At 41.0% G+C, this 16702-nt stretch overlaps 1 pseudogene; it reads left to right on the top strand.

The window, feature by feature from the left end:
* The first annotated feature begins 4143 nt into the window (after nt 1-4143).
* LOC116881057 lies at nt 4144-5983 on the top strand (annotated as a pseudogene).
* The last annotated feature ends 10719 nt before the right edge of the window (nt 5984-16702 follow it).

Raw genomic sequence — 16702 nt, 5'->3', positions numbered from 1 at the left:
GGCTAAGGCAAGCATATGACCAGGTCCAATATCAACGAAGCAGGAAAATATGTCTTGCCACTAGTGAGAGAAATTGCAAAATCACATGACAAAGGTCATGGGTATAGGATTTCAGAGAGCAAAATTCCAATTGAGCCCAAGTGCTATGAAAGTAATCAATTATATCTGTGCCTGAGTCTAGTATGAACAATTTGCTTCAAAGCAATATATACAATGAGATCACTCCATGGCTTTCAGAACAGCTCTTGGAGAAAAAAGGACCAAGGGCTGGTGAGGACATAGAGCAGTTGGAACTCTCATAGATTGTTGGTCTGGATGTAAAATGGTAAAATTGTTTTGGAAACACTTTGGCTGCTTTTTACACAATTAGACATACACTTACCGTATGACCTCACAGTCCCATTCCTAGGTTTTTACCCAAGAGAAATGAAAGCATATGTTCCCACAAAGACCTATATGTGAATGTATATAACAGCTTTCCCTGTAATTGCCCAAACTGGAAACACTGATGTCAACTAGTGAATGGAGAAGAAAATGGATGGACAGCCTTGTGATGGAAAACTACTTAGCAATAAAGAAGAGCATCACACATACATATTTCAAACCCATGCTTTTATATGTCTGATAATATCCCTGTAGCCAAAGTATGCCACACAACCATGTCCAAAGTGGAAGGACAGGAAGCAGAGCCATCACAGGAAGAGTCCATGGCTATAGTGGGCATGTGTATTACTACCACAGGAGAGAGAAGACCAGACTTCAGTCGACCACACCTATTATGTGTACTTGTTCCCTTATCTGGGTGACTGAGTCTACAGAAGTGCCTTGAGGCTTCACCTCAGGATACCATCAGGATGGTAACTGATGATTATCAACTTCGGAATTTACACAGTTGGGTCTAGTCTTGGATGGATATAGATGATCCTTTCTGGTACCCATGGAGATCTCTCTAAAAGTGGGATCTGCAGGCATGTATGCATAAATGCAGGAACAAATCCCTACATATATACCCACACATGTGCTACGTGTGTGTGTGTACCTGTCCAGTTATATGTGGCTTTCCTTCAAAAGAAGTTGAATCTCAGAGATTTTCAGAGGCTTAACTCTTAAGTAGAAAAAGGATTTTTTCCTAACTGTTCCATAAATTGCAAAGAATCCTATTTCATAATGATATTAAGATTTTACATTATGCTGAGTAATATCAGTGCCTTTTCTTCAATCTTACCTTTTCGTGATCAAATCCCTGTGGGTCTGCCAAGAACAGGAAAGCAGCCAGCATTTCCTTAAATGCATGAAGACTGTTGCACTGGAAAATTCTTACTCAAGGGCTTCATTGCTTTTATTTTCTATCTGAAGGAAAGGGAGAGGGTAGTTTTAGTCTCCCAGTTGTATGTAATTCTTCCAATTTAAGGCAAAATAGAGACATTAATCAGCACTAATTTTGGAATGCCAAGTAACTTGCTGTGTTCTCTGGGACAATCTGCTTCTTCCCGAATCTCAGTGTCTTCTGTGGTCATTTGTCCCAGATGCTCTTCTGTTAATTGTCCCAGGGGCTTTCTTTGGTCCCTTACACCAGGGACTCTCTTTGGTCACTTGGTTTCATTTTTCTATAATGTTATGCCTCTTTTTTCTATAGAGAATATTTATATAACATTACATGTAAAAAATATATATATAGGGACGCCTGAGTGGCTCAGTCGTTAAGCATCTGCCTTCGGCTCAGGTCATGATCCTGGGATCCTGGGATCCAGCCCCACATTGGGCTCCTTGCTAAATGGGGTGCCTTCTTCCTCTCCCGTCCCCCCTGCTTATGCTCTCTCTCTCTCTCTCTCAAATAAAGAAATCTTTAAGAAAATCTAAACAACCGGGTAACAATAAGTAAAGACAAATGCAAGTATCTCTTTATATCTCTTTATATCACTAGTCATAGCTAAAATTATTTCTCTCATGGGCCCACCAATATATTCTTAATGGTCAGCAAGTACAGAAGAACATATTTTAAATTTTGTGTTTCTATTTGAGTGATAATTTTTTTAAAGATTTATTTTATTTATTTTGGGGTGCGGGGAAGGACAGATGGAGACAGGCAATCTCAAGACCTGGAGATCATAACCTGAGCTGAAACCAAGAGCTGGATGCTTAACCGACTGTGTCACCCAGGTGCCCCTGGATGATAATTTTTTAAATAAAAATTAAATATAATTATTGCCTCATCTGGCTAAACCTCTTTGACATTTCAGGCCCAAGTTTGCATCTGTGTTTATTGAATTAGCACGAATTTTAATTCTCATAAGCAACAGAGAAAAAAATAAGCTGCACTTTATATATGAAAGATTCATTCCTACCAAAAAACAAAAGACATGGTTCCTCTGAGAGCAAGTGTTCTACATGGTTCAAATAAAGAAAAGTGGTAGGAGAATCAGATCCTCACACTACACATAATTTTATGAGGCAACCAGACTGAAAACTCTATCTTAGCTGTCAATATTTAAGTAACTGCTTCTAGCTCTGATGTAAGAGCTGCTTTTAGAACAAATATCTCACTGAGAATGATGGTAAATTCAATTAAAAAAAAAAAACCAAACTTTGAAGGTATCGGAAAGCAACCAAGGCATTTAGGATTCAAAGGGCTAAGAATAGGAAAGAAAGAAAATGTAATGAGATCGGGGTAACATTCTCTATCATTCCCTGCCTGAGACATATGCTGAATTATAAGCAAAAAGTGCAGGGCCTAGAACCCAAGCAGAGAGGTGCTTCTCAGGGAGCTTTGAAGAGTCTCTGGGCTACCAGAACAAAATGTGGAGTTCAAGGCTAGCAAGAGAGCCAGGATTGGAAGTGTTCCCACCCCAGAGAAAAGAGAATTATTGAAAAGTGAGCTGATGTTCCAACTCCTTTCCCCACCAAGGTATCTGCTGATTCCTTAGCCACGCACCATGCAGGGAAGAGATCGGGAGCCCAAGCAGAAAGAAGCAGGTAACAGGCTGATAAATGAAACTGTCTCATCGGGCTGGAGAGTCAAAAAGTGGAAGTCAAGACCCAGCAGGGAGTTGGAGCTCCAAAAAACATTTCCAGGTGAGTCTCTAGACACACTATGAAGTGAAATGAGGACAAAGTAGAAATAAATTTGCCTTAAAAAACCAGCCTTAAAATACTGTATTCCCTAATTGGATGAGGGTGACCTGCCTTTACTCTTTCTGCCAGAAGAAAGTGAAATTATCTCTGGAGAAAGAAAACATTATATAAAGCTGCTACAATTAGTCATACACAGTGTTTAGCATTTGAACAAAAATCTAAAAGTTATGTCAGTAAATAGAACCAAGTGACAGATATTCAGAAGAAAAACACAGAAATAGATCAGATCCACAGGAAACTGAGATATTGACGATATCAGACACAGGCTATAAAATAATTAATATACTAAGTGCGTTGCTTCTTCCATGTCATTTTGTGGTTGTAAATAGTTCATTTCTTTTTTAGCACTGGCTAATATTCCAAATGTCTGGATGGACCCTAGTTTGTTTATCCATTCAACCACAGCAGGACATCTTGGTTGCTTCCTGGTTTTGGCAATCATGAATACAGTTGCTGTTCACACCCATGTGCAAGTTCTTGAGTAGACACAGGTTTTGAACTCCATTGGGGAAAAGGTAAGAGTTTATTTAGTTTTGTAAGAAACCAGCAAACTGTCTTCCTAAGAGGCTATATCATGTTGCATTCCCACCAGCAATGACCCAGCGTTTCTGTTGTTCCACATCCTTACCAGACTTTGGTATTGTCAGTGCTTTGGACTTTAGCTGCAGTAATAGATGTGTAATGGTATCTCATTTTAATTTGCATTTGCCTAAGGACACATAATTTGAGCATGTTTTTCTTTGCTTATTTGCTTTCTATATATAGCAAATGGGTGTTTGTTCAGGTCTTTTGCCTGTTTTTTTTTATTATTAAGTTGTTCTTTATTTTAATTGTTGAGTTTTAAGACTTCTTTGTATATTTTGGATAACAGTCCTTTATCAGATATGTCTTTTGCAACTATTTTCTCCCAGTCTGTGGTAAAGTCAACTTTAAGGTAAGAAAGATTTCTAGAAATACAGGGGAACATTTTTTAATCATACGTGGGTCAAAGTGCATGCTTTCTCTCCCAACATGGCAGCCCCAGTGAAAAACAAGAATAAGAATGGGAAGACTATCTACCTAACAGACTTACTGGTTGAGAATGCGGAACTGGTGGAGGAAGAACCTAGGTCCCTAAATCAGTAGACTGGGTTGATGAAACAGATAACCTGGAAGGAGATGTTTCAGCCACTTGGCACAGTACCAATGACCATGGGTGTAGGATTCCTCCAATTGACCATTCTATCCTGCCCACTGTTCCATGGGCTGCTCAGGAACCCAATATCGAGGACACCTATCTTCCCAAATTGCCACCCTCACTGCTTTTCTAGGGAACGTGCCCTGTGCTGTGACAGAAGACACTGTTAAGGAATTCTTTGGAAGGTTATATATCAGTGCAATACATTTGCCATGTGAACCCAGCAACCCAGAGAGGCTGAAAGATTTGGGTTATGCTAAGTTTGAGGACCTGAGTTGGATTTCCTTGCTCAGTGCCCTGAGCCTCAAATGAAGAGTCTCTAGGCAACAGGAGAATCTGAGTGGACCTTGCTCCTCAGACAGAGGTTGAAAGCAGGAATGATCATTCTTCTGTTGGAGATAGAAATCAGGATTCTGACAAAACAGATACACACTGGAGGGCCCATCCTGCTACATACAGCTTTGATGACTGCCTTCCTAGAAGAGGCAATGATAGCTTTGGAGACAAGTTCAAGATTGTTATGATTCTGGCCAATATCCTGATGGGCATTGAGATGTGGTACCATGATGGCCCACACCAGAATATGGATTGGTATGGGAGCTGGGATCACTATGATGACTGAAGCAGTGGAGACCAAGACAGAGGCTATGATTCCAGGATACGCAGTGGCAGAAGAGCATTTGGTAGCAGGTACTGTAGGGATAATGTCTATAGAGGAAGAAGGGACCACTATGAAAACAGATATGACAGAAGAAATGATTGGTCATGGAGCTCCAGAGATGATTATTCTCAGGACGATTATAGGCATGATGATAAAGGTGCCCCCAACAAACTGAGTCTAAAGCCTTAGAGTACTTCCAAGGAGGATGGTTCTTCTGCTAGCACCTCACAGCCCATTCAAATAGCCTGTCTATGGAGAGGCAAAGCCTGTTGACACAGGTGCTAGAGCAGGAGAGTAGAAGAGTAGCTACAGAAGGGACAGGGGGAAGAAGGAACAGAGGGGTGTCAGCTGGATGAAGCAAAGCTAGAATGTCAGCCTCGGGGAGATTCCAAGCTGGCAAGGTAAAGAAACTCAAGTAAGGGAATGGTTGAGGACAGGAAGTGAATCATCACAGGCTGGGACCTCAGCCCCAGCTGGCAGAAGTGCACCAAGGAGGGAATGTGAGAAGTCTCTAAAAAGGAAACACTCAATTAAGAAGAAGACTGTCACTCTCCAACTTTTAAACCTCCCAAACCTGAACAGCCTCTAAAGGTAATGCCAGCCCGTCCACCAAAGTAGAATACTTGGGTATAGTGAAGTTCTAGCCATCCTGTTGGATCTCAGAGCTCAGACACAGAGCAGCAACCCTCTGCAAGGGTGAGGTAGTTCCTGCTCAACCATCTGAGAAAGGACCAGCATAGAAAAATGAAAATTAAGTATGTGGGATGAATGTACAAAAGGTCAAAGTGGGAACTCCAGCTTTGGTTCAGGATTTGAGGGAAGAAAGACCACTGGAAGGAGTCACATAGGAAATATGGCAAAAGAGGTCAAGTCCTCCAATCTGAACCTGAGGCAAAGAACCTAAAGAAAATATGGCCTCCAAGTTCAGTTCCAAGTCCAGGTCTGCAAGCAGGCATGCTGCTCTCTCAGTTGATAGTGGAGATAGGAATGAGAGAAAAGGTTACATGGAATAGGTCTCTACATCCTGTGCTTCCTCCTAGTCTCTCACCACCCTGGAACATTCAAGAGCAAATCAACCTCTGTCTAGAAAAGATAAAATAAAACTCACCATCTCCTGGGAAGAAAAAAGAAATAAAGGCTATCAATCTACTAGGATGATTTAATAGTTCTGGGACTGGGAGATTTTCTGGAACTTTTGTTTTAAAACAGGAAGTCCTGTGCACACTGAGATATGTTTGCCACCATTTATAGTCATAAAAGACCAGGGAGTCTGGGTGTCAAACTAAGCGGAGCTCGATTCCAGGACCCTGGGATCACGACCTGAGCTGAAGGCAGAGTCTTTAACCCACTGAGCCACCCAGGCACCCCACATAATTTAAATTCTTAGGCTGTCACCAGCCCCATAAGCACTGAGACTGCATACTCAGAAAATAATCTTGTACTCAGAAGCGTACAATGTTCCTTTTATGTGTTCCTAGGAAAATTGGTATCCCTATGGAGTTGGAGGAACTCCAACTGTATGTATCCCCTTTTGCATTCTGCAGCCCTCAGTAGTTGGGGACACACATTTGGTGCTTATGGGATCCATGCAATGAAAAAATAAAATAGGGCATAAGGCATACCCCAAATGGAAGGAACCCTCAATGTTTTAACGAAAACATTGGTTGGGTAACTTTTGTGCCAACAATCAGAGAATGGACGGAAGCTCTCTGGGTTCCATGTTTACCCTCTCTTGCATCTCCAGGGACCTGCCTTTCGCAGAGCATTGATTTCAGAATAGCACTCTGTCAGCATTTTCAGGTTCTTGTCACCAAGCCTGGATAGCACCATGTGCAATGAGTGATCATACATTTGGTCTCTTAACTCCCTCCAACTTGGCACAAGTTAGAGAGTTTTCAAAAAGGTGTTTATGTTCATCTTCAATATTCTTTCTTAATTCACTCTAATTTGCTATAGTGAATCTATGTTACCTGTGGGTTTTTTGTTGCTGTTATTGTATGTTTGTTTTTGGTTTTTGTTTTTCTAGAGAGAGAGAGGTTGGGTGGGGGGGCAGAGGGAAAGGAAGAGAGAGAGAAACTCTCACATAGGCTCCACTCCCAGCACAGAGCCCAACCTGGGGCTTGATCTCATAACCCTGAGATCATGACCTGAGCCGAAATCAAGAATTGGACACTTAACCAACTGGGCCACCCAGATGTCCCTACCTGTGTATTTTTTAAGTTAAAAATAAGTTAGAACTTAAGGCCTCCTATAAGAATCCTTCCTTGACTCCTCCTTCAACTTCCCATGGTAGTTTTGGTTCCTTTAGTTTCCATGGAACCTATACTCACCTCTAGCGCAGCATTTACTATAAGGTATTTTAATCACCTGTTTAATTACCTAGGTCCCCTTTAGACAGTGATTTCCTCAGGGCAGGTGCTGTGCCTTTCATAACTGGATCTCTGGGGTTTTGCATGGAGACTGGTGCACAGAGCTTTCATATTTCTACCTCCCCTAAGTGTCCTGCTTTTCACATCCAACTCAGTCAACAACCCCACACCTGATCTCAAAGAGCCCAAAGACTTCTCCTCTTCAATTGGCTAACATGTCTTACTAAGCCCCAACCATGTGCAATGAATAGGAGAAAATGAGGATTCCAGACAGACTTGATGGGCACACCATCTCAGGAATGCTAGAAGTTAAAGGCAGCAACTCAGGCATGTAATTTAGGTGAGAGCTATATTCATTCATATGTTCATACCTACGGAATGAAAGGTAAAGAAAGGAAATGGGATGGTGAGTTATGGACTAGAACTAGATCTTGATTTTTTTTAAAAGATTTTATGTATTTGACAGAGACACTGCAAGAGAGGGAACACAAGCAATGGGAGAGGAAGAGGGAAAAGCAGACTCTATGTGGGGCTCAATCCTGGGATTCCAGGATCATGACCTGAGCCAAAGGCAAACGCTTAAGGACTGAGCCAGCCAGGTGCCCCTGGAACTAGATCTTGAGACAAGATACAGATTTGGAGCTGGAAAGGCCAGGAAGGCATGAATCTCTGCTCTGGACGACAAACTGATGGAGGACAAGCGGAGCATCAAACAAACACTGAGCTTGCATAGATTCAATCAGGTATACTTGGCAGAAAGGAAGGAAGGAAGAGGGAAAGTACAAAATGGGGGAGGGTGGGAAAAAAGATACAAGAGAAATAATCATTTAAATAATACAGGTTTTTAAAAAAGATTTATTTATTTATTTGAGAGAGAGTGAGTGCAGGGGAATGGGGAGAGCCGAGGGAGAGGGAGAGAAATACTAAAGCTGATTCCCCACTAAGCACAGAGCCCAACATGAGGCCTGATCCCAGGACCCTGGAGATCATGACCTGAGCCAAAAATCAAGAGTTGGACACTTAACCTACTGAGCCACCCAAGTATTAGGTTTTTAATTTTTTTAATGTATAGGTGATCCTACAGAACATTTCACATAGTGTTGTTCCTGAGGAGTTTAAGAAGGGAGAAGTGACATCTATTTTACCTTTAGTAAGCAGGGATTTACCTTGACCCCTTGGATTACCAGGGGAGCTTAAAAAAACATATATAGATGCCTGATGTAATTAATTAGTCAGAGGCACAGCCTGGGCTTCAGGTTAAGAGCTCCACAGTGATTTTTTTCCCAATTTAAAAAATTGTGGTAAAATACATATGACATAAAATTTATCATCTTAACCATTTTAAGGCTATAGTTCAGCGATAGTAAATATATTCATAATGCTGTGCAACCATGACAACCATCCATCTCCAGAACTCTTTTCATCTATAAGACCAAAACTCTATACCCATGAAATAACAACTCCCACCTCTCACCCCAGCCCCAGGAAACCATTATCTTACTTTCTGTCTCTATGATTTTTTTTCCCAACTACATCATATAAGTAGAATCATGCAGTACTTGTCTTTTTGGTCTGGATTATTTCAATTATCATAATATCCTCATGGTTCATCCATGTCATTAGCATGTGTCAGAATCCCCTTTCTTCTTAAGTCTGAATAATGCTCCATTGTATGTATATAACATATTTTGCTTATCCATTCATGTGTCATTAGACACTTGGGTTGCTTTCATATTTTAGCCATTGTGAATAACACGTCTATGAACATGGGTGCACAAATATCTCTTTGAGATCCTGATTTTAGTTCTTCCATGAAGATAGCCAGAAGTGGAATTGCTGGATCATATGGTAATTCTGTTTTAATTTTTGGAGGAAACTCCAAACTGTTTTCCATAATGGCTGCACCAATGTATCTTTCCACTAACAGTGCACAAGGGTTCTAATTTCTCCCCATCCTTATTGACATGTGTTATTTTCTGGGGTTTTGGTAGTAGCCATACTAATGGGCATGAGGTGATGTCCTGTTGTAGTTTTAGTTTGCATTTCTCTAATGATAGTCATGTCAAGCATCTTTTGATGTGCTTATTGGGCATTAATATATTGTTTTAGGAAAAATATCTATTCAAGTCCTTTATTCATTTTGAATCAGGTTGTTTGTTTTTTGGCCGTTGAGTCTTAGAACGTCTCAATATATTCTGGATATTAACCCTTTATCAGATATGGGATTTACCCATCGTTTCTCCCACCCTGTTGGTTATCTTTTTATTCTGTTGATGGTATGTTTTGATGCATAAATTTAAATTTTTTTTCATGAAGTCCAATTTGTCTATCTTTTCTTTTGTTGCCTGAACCTTTGAGGTGCTATCTAAGAAATCATTGCTAAGTTGAACATCATGAAGCGTCTGCCTTATGTTTTCTCTTAAGAGTTCTATAGTTTTAGGTCTTACATCTAGGTCTTTGATCCATTGTGAGTTAAATGTTGTAGGTGGTGTTAGGTAAGGGTCCAACTTCATTCTTTTGCATATGGATATCCAGTTTTCCCAACACCATTTGCTGAAAAGATTGTCCTTTCCCTGCTGAATGGTCCTGGCACCCTTGCCAGAAACCATTTAACCATATATGTGAGAGTTTATTTCTGGGCTGCCTTTTCTATTCCATTGGCCTATATGTCTGTCTTTATTCTAGTACCACCTTGTTTTTGATTACTGTAGGTTTGTAGTAAATTTTGAAATCAAGAAGAGTGAGTAATCCAGCTTTGGACTTCTTTCTCAAGACCCTTCTGACTCTTCACTGTTGCTTGAGATTCCATATGAATTTTAAGATGGGTTTTTTTTTTTTTCTGCACAAAATGTCACTGGAACTTTGTTAGAGATTACATTGAATTTGTGGGTCGCTTTGGGTAGTATTGATGTCTTAACATTTTAAGTCTTCCAACCCATGAACACGGATGTGTTTCTGTCTTCTTTACTTTCTTTCAGTAATGTTTTATAGTTTTTTTATACAAGTTTTTACTCAATTCCTAAATATTGTATTCTTTTTTTGCTATTGTAAGTGGAACTTTTTTTTTTTTAACTTATTTGGGAGGAAGGGAGAGAGCACAAGCAGGGGAGTGGCAGGCAGAAGGAGAGGGATAGGCAGACTCCCTGCTGAGTAGGAAGCCGGACATTGGACTCCATGTCTCAGGACCCAGGAATCATGACCTGAGCCAAAGGCAGGTGCTCAACCAACTGAGCCACCCAGGTGCCCCATAAATGGAAATTTTTTGAATTTTCTTTTCAGATTGTTTATTGTGAGTCTATAGAAATGTGACAGATTTTTGTGTGTTGACTTTATATCTTGCTACTTTGATTTATTTAGTTCTAACGGTTTGTGTGTGTATGTGTGTGTATAATCTTAAGGGTTTTCTCCTTCTAAGATCATATCATCTGCAAACAGAGATCATTTTACTTCTTCCTCAAGAATTTTACTGTGCAGCCAGCATTGAGAATCGCTGGGGTTGGTCTTGATTCCTAATCACTGCTCTTAGCTGGGACTTCATGCTGTGTTGAGTCTGATTTAGTATTTAAAGACATGTATTTGTCACTCAAAATGACCACCCCAATTCAAGCCTATAATTTCATCTGGTGTTTTCCAGGGGAAAAATTAACCTGTTCCAGTGTTGACTATGTCTGACTTATTAGAGTTTATACATCTGTATTCTCTTCTTTGGGGTATTTAAAGGGTTTCAAGTGTGATTTTTAAAAAATTGCCCATTACCTCCTCCTTTAATGCCTCAAAGGTACCACTTTTATTAGTTCCTTATGAATTCTTCTGAACTTGGTTATACAAATTCAGCTAATGCAAATGTTTATTATTTTCCCTGCTTTTAAAAAATACCATGGTCTCTCTATTTTGCACCTTTTAAAAAAAGATTTTATTTGTTTTAGAGAGAGTGAGCATGAGCGGGAGTGGAGGGAGAGGGAGAAGCCGACTTCTTGCTGTTTAGGGAGCCTGATGCGGGGCTTGATCATGACCTGAGCTGAAGGCAGACACTTAACCAACTGAGCCATTCAGGCACCCCTGCATTTTTTTTTAAGAGATTTATTTAGTCATTTTCTAGAGAGAGGGAGAGACAGCAAGTGGGGGGGGGGGGTGCAAAGGGGCAGGGAGAGAATCTTCAAGCAGACTTCCCATGAAGCATGGAGCTGGATGTGGGGCTTTATCCAGGACCCTCCGAGATCATGACCTAAGAATCAGACGCTTAATGGACTGAGCCACCCAGGTGCCCCTGCATCTTTATTTTAAATTTAAGAATATTTTGGTGGGATGCCTGGGTGGCTCAGTCATTAAGAGTCTGTCTTCTGCTCAGGTCATGATCCCAGGGCCCTGGGATCGAGCCCTGCATCAGGCTCCCTGCTCAGTGGGGAGCCTGCTTCTCCCTCTCCCACTCCCCTGCTTGTGATCTGTCTCTTACCATGTCTCACTATGTCAAATAAGTTAAAAACTTTTTTCAAAGAAAAAGAATATTTTGGTATCCTAGCACCTACATCTTTAAATATCAATTTTCACTTAAAGGAATCAGGCATTCTTGAAAAAAACAACTCATTCCAGATTTGGGTACGATATGTGCAAGATGATTTTAAAATATTTTGTTTTATAAGAAAATAAGATAGCTCTCAAAGACCAGTAGAGGACACAGAGGTTACCTCTGGGAAAAGATGGTACAAGAAGAACATCAACAAGATTAAAATCATCAAACGTATTTAAACCCATAATTGCAAAAGATATTCCAAAAATGTGTCACTGTTGGAGGATTTTAAAGAACCTTAATTTAAAACTGCAAAAAGTGGGAGAGTGAATCAAGCATTTCAGTACAAACTATACCATTTCAGTACAAACATGATGAGGGAGGCTTCTCTTTATAGAAATAGTCTACTAATGAGGAAGTAATGGTAGAATTCAAACTCTGCAATTTTGTACCTGTGATGAATTAATGGGTATAGAGCCTAGAGCCAAGGCAATGACATCACAATAGATAAACACCCAGATATAATATACCACCTGATAAAAGTACACAGGACTACTTACCAAGTCACCCTGCTACCAAAGATATGTTAAAAACCAAACTAAATTGGACCAAACCTATAGCTATAACTACCAGTTCATGGGAAAGACAAGGGACAGAGGACTATTTCAAATAATTCCACAGGAATGCAAGTAGCAAAATCCAGACGATGGGAAACAACAAATAAATTACAAGGGGTAAAAAGAGGTGGAGGGGATCCTATAGATTAAAAGAGATTTAAGAGGGGCGCTGGGTGGCTCAGTGGGTTAAAGCCTCTGCCTTCAACTCAGGTTATGGTCTCAGGGTCCTGGGATCGAGCCCCGCATCGGGCTCTCTGCTCAGCAGGGAGCCTACTTCCCTCTCTCTCTCTCTCTGCTTGCCTCTCTGCCTACTTGTGATCTCTGTCTGTCAAATAAATAAATAAAATCTTTAAAAAAAATAAAAGAGATTTAAGAGATATCAACTAGTTGCAATGTATGCAACTGTGGAGGAAAGAGTTAACTCAGCAGGCCCAAGTGTGCTACCCTTACAAAGGCCTGCTTAGAAGGATGGCCCTTGACTGGCATCTGGGGAGGGTAAGATTGGGGAGGGTTCTCACCATTTCCTAACTAATAAGAATGGCTCACTGTGCATAAACTATAAAAACAATGTAATCTGTGCTAAATACCTGCTTTCTTACTGGGAGTCTGGAATTTTGGTATATGCTAGGCACTAGGTGCCTATATGATCAGTCCTGAGTAAAAACCAGGGGCATGGAGTCTCTAGTGAGCTTCCCTGGCAGACAGCATTTCACATGTATTGTCACAATTTGATGCTAAATGAAGTGTGTTGTGTGTGACTCCTTTGAGAAGGATTGAAGAAGAAGAATGCTTGAAGGGAAGGGATTTTTGGAAGCTTCCTTCTTATTTCCTCTAGACTTCCCTCCATGTGCCTTTTCCCCTTGCTGATTTTGCTTTCTGCCCTTTCTCTGTAATAAATCATAGCTATGAGTATGACCATATGCTGAGTCCCGTGAGTCCTCCTAATGAATCACTGAACCCAGGAGTTGTCTTGGGGATGCTAGACACCATACCTTATTTGGATCTTGATAAAACATATAAACAAAAGGGGGGGGGATGAGAAATCAGGGAAATTTGGACCCAATATAATGATCCTGAGGAATTAGTTTTTAGATACCATAATAGTATCATAGTTCTGTTTAAGAGATATGCACATATATTGAAATATTTGTGGATGGATTAATATGAAGTATGAGATTTGCTTCAAAATAATCTGGAAGGAAGGCTTGGAAGAGGGTAAAGGTATAGATGGAAAAAGATTGGCCATGAATTAAAGGTTGTTGAAGCTGGAATGTGTGTCTCTGGGACTTCATTTTGCTATTTTTGTCTACCTTTGTATATGTTTGAAATTTTGTGCATAAAAAAGTTTTTTAAAAATATATTTTAGAGTTTTTAAAATTTCAGCTTAAAGATAACTTCTTTGTTTTTTTTTTTTTTTTTTTTTTTTTTGGGTTCCCCCCCCCCCCACTGATGCAGAATATCCCACTATATAGGGTGGTCCCAGTTCTATGCGATTTGCCTTGCCACTGGCTTTAGGACATGCCCCTCATGTCACATGCAAGGTCTCTTACAACTGCTTCTCAGCTGAGCTCATAGGGGCTTGTCCCAAATCCCCCAAAAGACATAACCATTAACCTAAAAGAACTGTAGTGTCAGCCATTCCATACCAGGTGAAAAAATGCAGTGATTCTTAGAGGACATCCTACTAGAGGCAACATGAACAAAGACAAGCAGTGTGGTAGAGAGTGAATGTTGTTCCCACAGGAGATCCAGGGTTTAGAAACATCCTGAACTATCAAGAATCTGGAGTGGGGCAAATGTGAGTCTGTAACACTATCCTGGCAGGGTCTCCAGGTCTTTGAGAAACTAGAGGGGAATCGTATGGCCAGAGGACAACAGGTCTGTCTCTCCAGGGTCTCCAGATTCCATGGTGTGTGTTGTCTTAGGGTAACTGATCCCAAGGCTTTGGGAGAATATATTAATCAAGATTCTTCTGTGGCAAGCCACAGAAACCAACTCTAACCACTTTAGGAGAGATTCCTAAAAGGTATATTGTTGTTGGAAGGATGTTGGATATTGAATAGCTCACGGAATTAAAGGAAAAAGCTGAGCAGCCAAGTCTCTGTAAGTACAGGAACTGCAGCAGCTTTGGGGGAATCTAGAAAGCTGTCCCCACGGATAATCTCTTAGAGATAAGTCATCAGGACAGAACCACCTCTATCATTGTTTTTTCCTGGTGTCACACCATCAAACTTTATTTTCTCTAGAGAGAGGGATCTTTGACCTAGCTTGTATTATCAGTCCATTCTCAGCTAGAAAAGGGCAAGGCCCCTCTGGTCAAGAGACCTTTCAAGACAGCATTCAGTGGGTGGGGGAGGAGTGCATTCCTATGGGAAATCAGAGTTCCTCTATAGCTGATGGGGGATGGATTCTGGGCAAACAAAACAACAAATGTGTAATACTGAGGAGAGGAGGAACTCTGGGGCAGGGCCTTAGCATGGCCAATTGTGGAGCTGGAGCTCCAGGAAGATTGGGTGGGCTTTAGCAGGTCCATTTCTTTGGCTATAACCTGGGCCATTGATTTTCTTTTTGCTGGTGTAGCCTGGGACCAAAGGGCTGCACTAGAGAAACAGATGACCTATGACTGTCCTGCCCTTTCCTGTTCAACAGAGATTTTAAAACACTCTGGACATTAAAAAAAATATAGTGCAGGGGCGCCTGGGTAGCTCAGTGGATTAAGTAACTGCCTTCAGCTCAGGTCATGATCTCAGGGTCCTGGGTTGGAGCCCTGTGTCAGATCCCTGCTCAGTGGAGAGCCTGCTTCTCCCTCTCCCTTTTCCCTCTCCCCCTGCTCATGCTCACTCTCTCTCTCTCTCAAATAAATAAATAAAATATTTTTAAAAAAATATAGTGCATATGAATGAAAGAGGAGAAAGAATGCAAAAGATTCTTGAACAGGAGGGCTTGCTATAGCTCAAGGCAAGAGATCTGCTATGTGCTGTTATCAAAGACGGTTCTATTCATTGGCCCAGTTAGCCAGCCTTGTGTTCAGTCCCTTCCCAGTTCCCCCCCAGCACCTACTCTGGCAAATCCCACCGCTTGAGAGGCCTGGGCTGACGCTGAGGGATGTGGCACCATGATGCTGAATTGTGAACATAAAGCATGTAGTGCTCCTGGTCACAAAACCAGAGCATATAAATAAACTCAGGAGAGCAGACTTAGGGAAAGTTAAGGAGGTTATTGAACAGTGAAGTGATTTATCCAGGAAGCTGTGGAATTTCCTTCCTAGGATATCTTGAAATACACAATAAAATAAATTTCTAGCTAAATGTCAATTTCAAGATGGCTGTTCTGGGCATCTACAATTCTAAGGCTTTTTATTTCCTCAAGAGCCAAAATGTAAAAATAGAAAATATAATGTGTCTTTCAGTTGTAAGTTTGATGCCTCTTTGGGCATGTTGCATAATTCCCAGCTTCCACATTCTGAAGCTTGATTGCTCAGATTTGGAGAACAAGTGACTGTTATCTTCACTCATCAGCTTTCAGAAAGATTTATAACCTTTGGCACAGTGGTTATGAGAGGCCCAAGAGATAGCATTAATAAATTCTAATCCTGCTTTATCCACAGTCACAGTGAATCACTCTGGCTAGCTCCTGACTTCTTTCTTAGGAAGCTCCATTTCTTTTTCCTCTTCTTCATTACCCTTTCTCTTCCTATCACTTGTACAATTCCTTTGTTCCAGCCAAGGCACTAGTGGTATTAGGGACATTATTTAATTCTTGGTTATCTTTGAATGTGCACAGCAGGAAAAAGAAACTCTTATCCTCCCTACCTCTTTTTTATGGTTATAGAATAATTTGCATTAATTTTCTTTAAAATGAATGCAGTCAGCCATAGATTGGGCTGATAAAAAGGATCTGAATCAGTGCTGATCCAGAACTAGAAAAATAATTCAGTGTTCACACTCTCCATCATGAGCCAGTCAGTGCCATTTCCCTGGGTGTAAGAGAAACAGCACTGGTAGTCAGAAAATGAACAAGTCAAGAGATAATCTTGACAGTCCCTTCCGACCCAAAGGTCATTTGGCTCTCCGTTTTCATCTCTTTGGGTGGCTAACTCTTCTTGCATGTTGACTCTTGGCAATATCCTGTCCAGTCTCCTGTAGCTCAGTGGGTGACGCTGTCCCAGCCGGGGTGTGGGCCCTTTGGCCAACTGCTCAGCACCTGTGCCCAGCCAGGCGCATGGCAGGCTCTGGATAA

The sequence above is a fragment of the Lontra canadensis genome, unplaced genomic scaffold (assembly GCF_010015895.1).
Source record: "Lontra canadensis isolate GAN:19392208 unplaced genomic scaffold, GSC_riverotter_1.0 scaffold71, whole genome shotgun sequence".
NCBI classification, from domain to species: domain Eukaryota; kingdom Metazoa; phylum Chordata; class Mammalia; order Carnivora; family Mustelidae; genus Lontra; species Lontra canadensis.
Note: the sequence above shows the minus strand (reverse complement) of the source record. Positions and strands in the feature narration are given on the sequence as shown.